The 10,115-nt window shown below is 39.1% G+C and overlaps 1 pseudogene; it reads left to right on the forward strand.

Moving 5' to 3' along the window:
* The first annotated feature begins 9,246 nt into the window (after positions 1–9,246).
* Positions 9,247–9,373, forward strand: LOC123809095 (annotated as a pseudogene).
* Positions 9,374–10,115: the final 742 nt, after the last annotated feature.

A 10,115-nucleotide genomic window follows, 5' to 3' on the forward strand; every position in this document is an offset into this window, starting at 1 on the left:
GGAGATGTTGTGCATGAATGGGTACGTTGTTGTGATGAAGCAGCCAATCACTAGTTGCCCATAGCTGCGTCCTTCTGAATCACCCAAATAGTTTCCATGAGGAATGTTCAAGCTTAATGCAAAATATGATGCAGATTTGTTGCTCTACTCACTCAGCCATTTTGAATGCAATGGCCACACAGTACACATGCTCACTGACTGGTGTCTACATCCCCCACTGACTAGTGCAGTGAAGTTGTCATTGTTCACACATGCGCATTTCAGCCCACTCCCCTTGGCTGCCAGTTTACATTGATGTGGTGCAAATCATTCTCGTTATATTTACAATGGTTAGACTTTTCCCGGACAGACTTCGTGTGACATCAGGAAGGAAACTAGGGCAAAAAGAAAGAGTTTCAAGCAGAGGATGGGTGGGCACACATCCTGGAGAGAGTTCCCCATCATAGGACACAGCTGCAGACCCCTTTTTATAGGGTGTTTGTGGCTTTTGTGTAATGGGGGGAAGGAAGTGTGAAGATCAATTAGTTCGCTGGCGTGCCCTGCCCCCTGACCCCACAGTATGGGAGGCAGGTTCAGAACTAGAGCTTGAGACAAGAGATGTGACATTTTCAGAAATTTTGAAATAATTTGCTAAGTATATGTTGTGTGTGAGTAGCAATAATGACTTGTGGGAGAGTAAAACAACTTTTACATAGTAATATTTTTTGCTTTTGTTCAAAAGTTAGGGATATAAATGTGATATATTTATAATCCCTTTGCTAGTAAATTGGTTATGTCTGATATATTTAGAAGTGTCAAGTCCTGGGAGAAAGGTTAGAAACATTCGGACACCTATATCTTTTTTCTAGGATAAAAAGTTGGTGGCGGGGGGGGATGTACTTATTAGAAAGTTATATATTTACGTCCTATATTTACACTTAGATATATAACAAGAATTCTGAAAATGAGGATTTTCTCTCAGCCCTAGAACTGATTAGGTGCATATCCTGAAACCAGTCATTTAAAGCTTTGGTCTGTTTCCTTGCTTCTGATGCAGAGACGTTGACACTTATCCTGAGATAAGAAGAACAATGTCCCTGCACTCCTCCGCTGACGTTCCCTCCCAGGCTCGCTGAAGAATGCTGGTGCTCGTTTCTGTTTGGGCCCTGAAGTGGAAGCCAGGGTCTATAGACAAGGCAGAGAAGAGTTTCTTCAGTTCTATTCCTGGTGGTGGAATGCTCTTAGTAATTTTTTCAAAAGTGGTAGATATGCAATGGTAGACAAATTTTCAAAGAGCATTCTCATCATCTATGTATCAAAACCATTAATGTCACTTGAAAGGGTCAAATTTCTAAAGGAGCAAATTGTATGAACATCTTTGCATATTTAACTATCTCACTAGAGATTCTTAGATTATGAAAAGGACACTTAAAAATATCTCAAACCAGCCTTTTGGAATGAAGATATAATGATAAACCTAATTTATAACTTTTCTGTGCTCAAAAACTTGCATCCTGATATGCTACTAATCCTCTCTGCAGAGAGCAGGTAACCTGGAAAATTGGGAACAAATTCTTAATCAGGGAAAATGGGCCCCATATCCTTCTCACTGGTTTTCTGACTAAACCACTCTGCCCACAGCTGCCTGAGAGAGTGCCCCCAGACCTGGTGCTCACTCTGCTGCTCAGAAAATGTCCCTGGATCCTCAGTGCTCACCGAATAATGTCCAAGCTTCCTGGAATGGTCTCCAGTTCTGTCTCCCACACACTTGCTGGTCCCCACCCTAAGGGGCACATCCTCGACTCCCAGCAAACTGCTCCCTGCTCTCTGCAAACCCTTTTCCTATGTGTCGACCATTGCTCAGGTGCTTTCCTCCCCTGGTGCGCTGGCCTCAGCTCTGCTCTTGGAAACCTTACCCTTTCCCTGAGTCAGAATTAACGCCTCCCTCTTCTGCCTTCCTCAGATACACAGCAGGGCCGGATTCCCTCTGCTTAGTGTTAATGTCAACCTATCTTTATGCGTTTCCCACACTCAGCTATCAGTTTACTGCTTTGGGGGGACTTTTTTTTTGTTGCTAATCTTTCATCCCTCACAATTACTTGAAAATAGTAAGTGCTCGATAAATGTTAAATCGACTGCTTCTACTGTGTAGAAGACATTAGCCACTATCTGAAGGTACTGACTTGCAGTACAGGTACACATCTGCCTAGTGAAATCTCACTAACCTAGAGTTCAGATATTAGTTTGAGTTAGAAAAATATCCAATCATTAGAATATTGTTTTCAAAATATAACTTTATTACATTTGAGTCCCTGCAGTTACCAGAAATAGGCTGTGAAGTGTGATTTCTTTTTAAATTGACCCTGATGAACAATTTGGAATCATAATAGCCCTAACAGTCCCCTCCTGTGCTTTAACTCCAAATTATTGATACCTAAGTGGATACTTCCAAAGTGTTTACCTATGAGAACAGTTCTCTCTTTCTTTTTTTTTTTGCAATTTTTATTCCAACTTTATTTGCATTATTGAATAAAGTTTAGCCCAGTTCTTGTCAAAATTAGTGAAATGGTTGAGTCAACTTAAGGTAGAAATGAGAAATTTTATTGTATAAGGCAAAATACAGGAGAATAAGAAAGTGAAAAAGTTTGAATTTGTTTTTTCTTTTTATGCTTCCAGTGTGCAGGTAATGTTGGAAGGTTGAATTAGCCATTCATATTCCCTATTACAGACCATCATTAACTTGTAAGTAGTAATTTGAAAGTAGTAACTTTCAAGTTTTAGATTTATTTGAAATGCAGTGTTGGCAGAGAGGTCAGTGGACACCCCAGACCAGCAGAAAGGGGAACGAGTGGGTCGCTGGGGGCATCAATGATAAAACTGATGCTGTTCTACTTGAGGTGCATCAAGAAGGGAAGTTTCTTTGGGAAAGTCAGTAATACTGGACAAACCAGAAGGCAGCAGGAAAAGAGTAATCCCGACATGAGGTGACTGCATCCCTGCAGGAATCCATAAGCATGATTCTACAAGAGTTGAGTAGGGCTGCTGTGGGCATTACTCATGTATAGGGTCACCAGCCGCTGGAGCTGACTCAATGGCACATAACACACACAGTGACTTAAACAGATTTCACAAGTGTTTGCAACATGGTGACATTTTAAGCTAGTTTCAGATAACAGTCACATATCTAACAAGTACTTTATTTAAGTAAATTTAAAATGTGATATTTTAGAATTAAGGTATAAATGAATAACTATTTATTATCAAGGAGTCAACTATACAGGACAATGTTTAACCCACTAGGAGGGCAAGCTGGGGGTGGTTCCCTCCAGAAGCACAGCTGTGCGAGCCCATGTGCATGGTCTCTGCACCCAAGTCTCCTGTTTGTAGGAGCCTTAATTGGCAGAGTTGGCATCCTACCTCTTTCTTTATAGACTAAAGCATGTGAAGAGAGAGAACTGGGTGGGGTTAATATAACAAGTCCTTTCCCTACCATAGTTGCCTGGGGAGGCTTAGAAGAAAACCTAGAATGGGGAACATTGTAAATTCTCCCCCATGCCCCAGGAAGGAAAATGTTAACAAGCCCACTCCTTGGACATTGTCTACCCCAGAAACAGCAGAGATTTTAAAGTAAAAACTGTCTGGTCAGAAGGCCCCTAGTCTCTAGGAAAAGTCTGGTGACCTTGACACTAGGCCTTTGGTGGTATGGATCAAGAGTCAGGAGGAGAGAGTTCTGGCACCGACACTCGCTCCCAACTGAAGGGGTGGCCTTGGGTCAGTCACTTGCTTCTCTGGGCATCAGTATTTTCACTTAAAAATTTGAGATGGGACTAGAATCATAATACCTGGAGAATAAATCATACAATCCCTTGCCACCATCACTCTGATCATAATGGTGGCTCACCAAGGAAGTAGTTTCCAAACCAAGATGAAAATGTCATTCTTACATGTCTCCTGATGTCCTCTGGTAGGATATTGCCATATCTCTTCTTGTCCCAATGATTTAAGGTTTTATGATGAATTTATAGGAATCTTCCATTTTAATACAGAGAAGAGAAACTCTGAAATTCTGCATAAATAAGTCTTTGTTATTTTCTAAGTCAGCTATGTACTACACACATTTATACATGCATTCTTAGCAATCAGCCAATGATAATTTAAAGCCCACTATAAGCCTGAAATGCCTTTAGGCACATTTCAAATAAAAGAGAACCACTCATAATACAGAAACGGATTTTTCATGCTGGAGGAGATTTTAGAGATTATCTATTCTCCAACTCCATCCAGGTGACAGAAACTGGAGTCCAGGGAAGTGGAATGTTCTGCCTAAGAACACAAAGGAAATCAAAGTCAGAATCGGGAGCAGAAATCATTTCAATGATATATGACTTAGAGTCATTCCTCAGAGGAGATAAGGCAGGATTCGCTGCCTGCTTACACAATGGGGGCAAGGTCCAAGGAAGGGCATTTAACAATCTTCCCAATTCATTCTGATGGAGGAGCCCCAAGGGCAACTTTCAAGAAAACTATTGAATTCAATTGATATGTAAAGTCCTTAGTGAAGTTCAAACAGGTCAGTGAAGTCCAACTGGTGCTGACCTCAGTGGGCCTCAACCACAGGCATTGGACAACATGTCCATCCCCTGTCATAAGGATGGGCTACTGGTGCCCAATGAGGACCACTGGTCACAGAGGACCACAGGCATTGGTAATAGCCCTTGTCCAGCCTCGACATGCCATAGGCTCAACTCTCAAGTTGCTGGGGACATCTTTGATGGTTCTTTCAAACTCTGAGATAGCCTCCCACACGTTCTTAGGTTTAGTCTTTGTTGAATTCTAAATGAACACCCAAGAGGAAATGGACTTTTCCAGTTATTCATAACACAGCTTTGGTGGCACTTGGAGTCCAGTGAACCCCCAGAGACATTTGTTTGCATGTGTGCATAAGATAACCTGAATTTTAGGTGACTGTGTGTACTTGTTTGTTTTTAAAAGTGAGTCTATTTATTAGATGCTTGTGTTAGTAAAATTCATTTTTGCTGTAACGGAAGGCAAGGTTGGGAAACCTAGCTTCGGCCAAAAAGGAGGAACTAATAAGAAGGGGATCTTAGTAAACATGGGCAGGAACGGTCCCAGGCCTCAGGAGAACACCGAAACCAGTTTCCAGGCCATGGAAATGGAAGCAGAAAGTTGACAGTAATTCCTTGGCATCCCTTGTCAGACTTCAGGTTTCCCTCATTTATTTACCTCCCTCTCTCTGTTCCTCTGTGGACTGACTGCCAGCTGTGGGCCACGGGATATTCCACAGCCAAGTCACAGGTTCCCATAATGATGACCCAGAAATAACCACTGATCCCATGTTAGACTGTGTGCCTTTGGGTTACCTTATGCATAAGTGTATACCTTTAAACAAAATTAGGATCCTATGTTATATAACTCTCATTTAATTGATCTATTAACCAATGTACCGCAAACAAATTTCTATTTCATCTATTTTCTACATACTCATTTTTAATAGTAGACTGGTATTCTATCAAATGGATGTCCGGTAGAATCTGTGGTGTCCAGTTTGATCAGAATACCTTAAACCCCAAGCTATTTTTTTTTTTAGATTGAAACATATTTACCAATCTAGAGAAAAGACTCTGGCATCATTACAGTTTTCTTCCTTAATATTTTACAGTTGTTCACTTCATCTAATTCAACAGCAATTTTTTTTTTTGGCAGGTCAACTTTATCCAGTCTTTCTAAAACATTCAATCTAGTTTTTGGAGAAATCTTTCTTGGTCATTTCATTGTGAACATATTGTTTAATTAAATTGCATAATTAAAACTATAGAAGCTATAGCATGAAAAAAGAGAGCAGCATGAACAGGTTTGGGAACAAACACAGCTGGTTCCTGGTGAGCACAGAACGTATCTCGTGGGAGTGGGAGTGTGTGGGTTAGCTAAAGAGAGCCTTCTAGCTGTGAGCATTCAACTTGCTGGGGCACTAGACAATAAGTAAAGAATAAAGAGTTGTGGTTAATCCAGGGGCTATTTAGATTTTAAAGAACATTTCTATTATCCAGCAACTTATTTAACCAATTTCCTATGTTGGACATAAGGATAATTTTGTGGGATACTTTTATAATTATTCCCAGAATTGGAACTACTGGGTAAAATTATATACATTTTAAAGACTTTAAATATACATTTTCAAATTGTTCTCCAGAAAGGTTTCCCTGGGCTTGATATTTTAAAATACAATTTAAAATAATAAGAGACCTTTTAGCAGGGAGTCTAATCAAGAACCAACTTCATTTTTCTGCATGTGGCAGGAATTTAAGTCTGATTCTTTATCCTAAAATAATGACTTCACCCCTTCAAAGACATGGCAGAAAAACACCTTCCCTTTGTTTCCTTGTGACAATAGCAACAGTTCCCATGGATGAAATTTATTTTTCATCTACTAATTCAACCCATTTGGTTTTAGGATGTGGCCAAGCAAAATGAGCCAAAAATGCGAGATTAAGGCAACTTGAGTTTTAGGCTGTGTATATAGTTAAGTTTTGGGTTTGGCTGATACAAACAGTTTCCATGGTTTGGGAGTTTTTTGTTGTAGCAACAAGTTCCTTGGGCAGTAGTTTGTAAAGTACAAGGTCCCTCTGTGAGGAACATTTTGAACTCGGAGAGTAAAGGATCAGATCAGCTGGTGTCTTGGATGCCATCCTTTCCCAAGCTCACACCAAAAGTAAAAGTCTTCAGTTTCTCTGAAGTTTTTCCATTGTTTGTAATTTCCCAGTGGTCGTATTCAACTTACTAATGTCAACAGGGCTGGAATGGGGGACACTGGCAGAGGTATATGACTCAGACTAATATGGAATCGCTCTATTCTATCTGAGAGGGTGGACGTGTTCCTCCCAAGGGTGGTTGTCTGTGAAGATCACGAGCGCAGGAGGCTTGAAAATGGATGTGGGAGAACAGGCTCTGGAAGGATTGTTGAAGATGAAGCTGAAACATGGGCCCTAACTGAGTCACCCATCACAAGAGCCATGCTAATGGCCAAGGAACTGAACCAAAACAAGGGCATTTGAATAAGCAGGGAAGTCAGTAGGCTGGTGGGCGGGATGAGGTCTGGGAAAATTCTGCTGGGACTAGATGGCACTGCCCATTAATGGGTTTTTATATCCATATATCCCAACAAACATTGTGAAGGTAAATTGTGTTTGCTTTAGAAGGCTCGGGTGGAATGGGCCGTGATGGCCTTGAAAAGAATGCCCGCAAATGGCAGTGGGACAGTGGGGGCGTTCATCTGAACTTCAGGCTTTTAAAAAGGAGGGAGAACAGGAGAGTGAGAGGGGCCTTTTGTCTCATAAGACGGCCAGTCCTCTCTCTGAGAGTAGGGGGACAAGAAGGTTCCATGAATCCCTCTTATATAAAAGTTTAAAATACCCTAAGAGCAGCCCTGGCTGGCATAGTTCAGTGGATTGAGCGCGGGCTGCAAAACAAAGTGTCGCAGGTTTGATTCCCAGTCAGGGTACATGCCTGGGTTGCAGGCCATGACCCCCAGCAACCACACATTGATGTTTCTCTCTCTCTCTCTCTCTCTCTCTCTCCCCCTCCATTCCCTCTCTAAAAATAAATAAATAAAAATCTTTAAAAAAAAACTTATTTAAAAAAAAATACCCTAAGAGAAATTCACAGGGTTTTTTCCCACATTTTTAAATTGTTGTTCAAGTATAGTTATCTCCATTTTACCCCCGCCCCCACCCGTTTTTTTAGGAATAGATAATATCTGAAAGTGGTTTCAGAATGAAAGCTACAAATATAGATATACGAAACATGTATAAGATAAAATGCATAATGAAACCATGTACCTGGTTTATGAAAAATAGTTTATTATTACCTTTGAAGTCCTCTACAGGTTTCTCTCCATTTAGAGAAAATTGTTATTCTGATTTTCATACTGATCATCACCTTGCTTTTCTTTAAGATTTCACCTTTTATATTTGTCTCCCTATTAAACACATTGTTTGGTTTAACTTATATTCGAACTTTATATAAATAAACTCACTATATTCTGCAACATTTAAAAATCAACCTTATGTCATGGGATTCACCCACCTTCTACACGTGTCTGTAGTACATTTGTATCATTTCTATATACAATTATATTGAATGAATATGCCACAATTTAAATTTTATCCTACAATTGGTGTACATTTGGATTATTTCTAGATTTTTGCCATCACTGAACAGTGCTGCTATGAACATTCTTGCCAGGGTATTCTGGTTCATATGTGCAGGAGTTTCTCTAGGTTTAGTCCTAGGAGAGAAGTGGAATCATAGAGCTTATGAATCTTCAGACTTACTAGAAAATGCCAAATTACTTTCCAAAGGGGTATCACCAGCTTAAATTTCCACCAGTGGTATGTAGGTATCAAAATCACTACTCATCCTACTTATTTTCAGAATTTTTAACTTTTGTTTATCTGGTAGGCATGGAATACTATTGTACTGTAGTTTTAATTTGCATTTTTCTTATACTAATAAGTTGATACTTTCAAGTTTAGTGGTATGTCTTCTTGTTTGTAATGTCTGTTCAAGATTTGATTGTTTTTCTTTTTTTATTTGTAAAATTTCTTTATATTTCTGACTATTGAACTTTTGTCAGTTATATCCATTGCAAATATCTTCTCCCAGTTGGTGGCTTATCTTTTTATTCTTTGTGGTTTCCTTCAATATATGGAAGTACTTAATTCTAATATAGTTAATATTTGCCTAGTCTTTAGCATTTGTGCTTTTAAGCCTTATTTTAAAAAATGGTTTCTTATCTCATGGTCATAAAGATATTCTCCTATGTTTTTCTACAGATGTCAAAGTATTGCCTTTCTTTCCTAAGTCTCTGATTCGTCTGGAATTGATTTTCACATTAGATGTGAGGAAGAGATCCAATGTGATTGGTTTTCCATGTGGATTACCAGTTGTGCCATTTCTTCAACGTTCATCTTTTTTTACTGTTCTTTAATCTCTCTCTGTCATAAACCACAGGTATTCTCTGATCTGTTTTGCCCCTGATTCATACTCCATTGTTTTAATAGATACAGCTATGTAATAATTTTTATATGCAATTAGGCAAATTTCTCCACTCCCAACCTGTTTTTTAAAAATCAAGATAATCCTCACTACTTTTCGTTCTTTGTGCTTCTACATCTATTTTAAACACAGTCTACTTACATTCGTACCTACGTACACACAACAGGGAAAATTAAAAATAAACCTCTTGTGAGCTTTGTATAGTGGCAGTATTATAGCCAATGAAGTTTATCTGAGGTGCGATTATTGCTAATTGAAAATAAACCTCTTGTGCTTTTTATTTCCATGGCATTGAATTTATAGATTTTAGAATAACTAGCATTCTTACAATGTTGAGTTAACCAATTCATAACATGTTCTAATTCTACATTTATTTATTTTTCTTTTTGAAATAATATGTTGTAATTTTCTCTATGAAGGCTTTGCACATTTTTTATTAGATATACAGTACATATTTCCGATGCTATTGAAAAACTTTTTGAGATCACACTTTAGAATTTTTAATTCATATATTAGCTAGCTAAAATTGTAAACCGAATCCCCTCACTGCCTCTGCTGCTCTGGTGACCAGAACAGTACATTAAACACAGTAGCTGCTCAATAATAAACATTTACTGACTAAATACGTGACTGCGGGGAACACTAAGCTATGAACACAGAGAAGATGGAAGCATATACTTCTTGGTCACATGGTGTTCTGGAAATTTTCTAGCTCCATTTAACTTGAACAAATAAAATAATTCGAGCCTTAAAAAAAAATTAAACTGTGAACCTGAACGTGGGGTCCAGGTGAGAGATGAATGATGTTGGACTAGGGTGGAGGTGAACATGGACGGGGTGAAGTGTGCATGCATTTTAAAGATCAAGCCATCAGGGTTTGCCGACACAGTCACACGGTGTGCTATTGACATCTAGTTTTCATATGTATAGGGGGGACTTTTTATGAGCTGATATTTTGAAAACTATTTTTGTCAGTCTCTTGCATCTGACTCAAAATGGTTTCCATTAGAGAGGATTTTATCTTGCTTTTGCCAGGCTCCTGGGTAACTACCAAGCCCAAA

Source organism: Phyllostomus hastatus, unplaced genomic scaffold, assembly GCF_019186645.2.
Source record: "Phyllostomus hastatus isolate PE091 unplaced genomic scaffold, TTU_PhHast_1.1 phas_scaffold_501, whole genome shotgun sequence".
Classification (NCBI taxonomy): domain Eukaryota; kingdom Metazoa; phylum Chordata; class Mammalia; order Chiroptera; family Phyllostomidae; genus Phyllostomus; species Phyllostomus hastatus.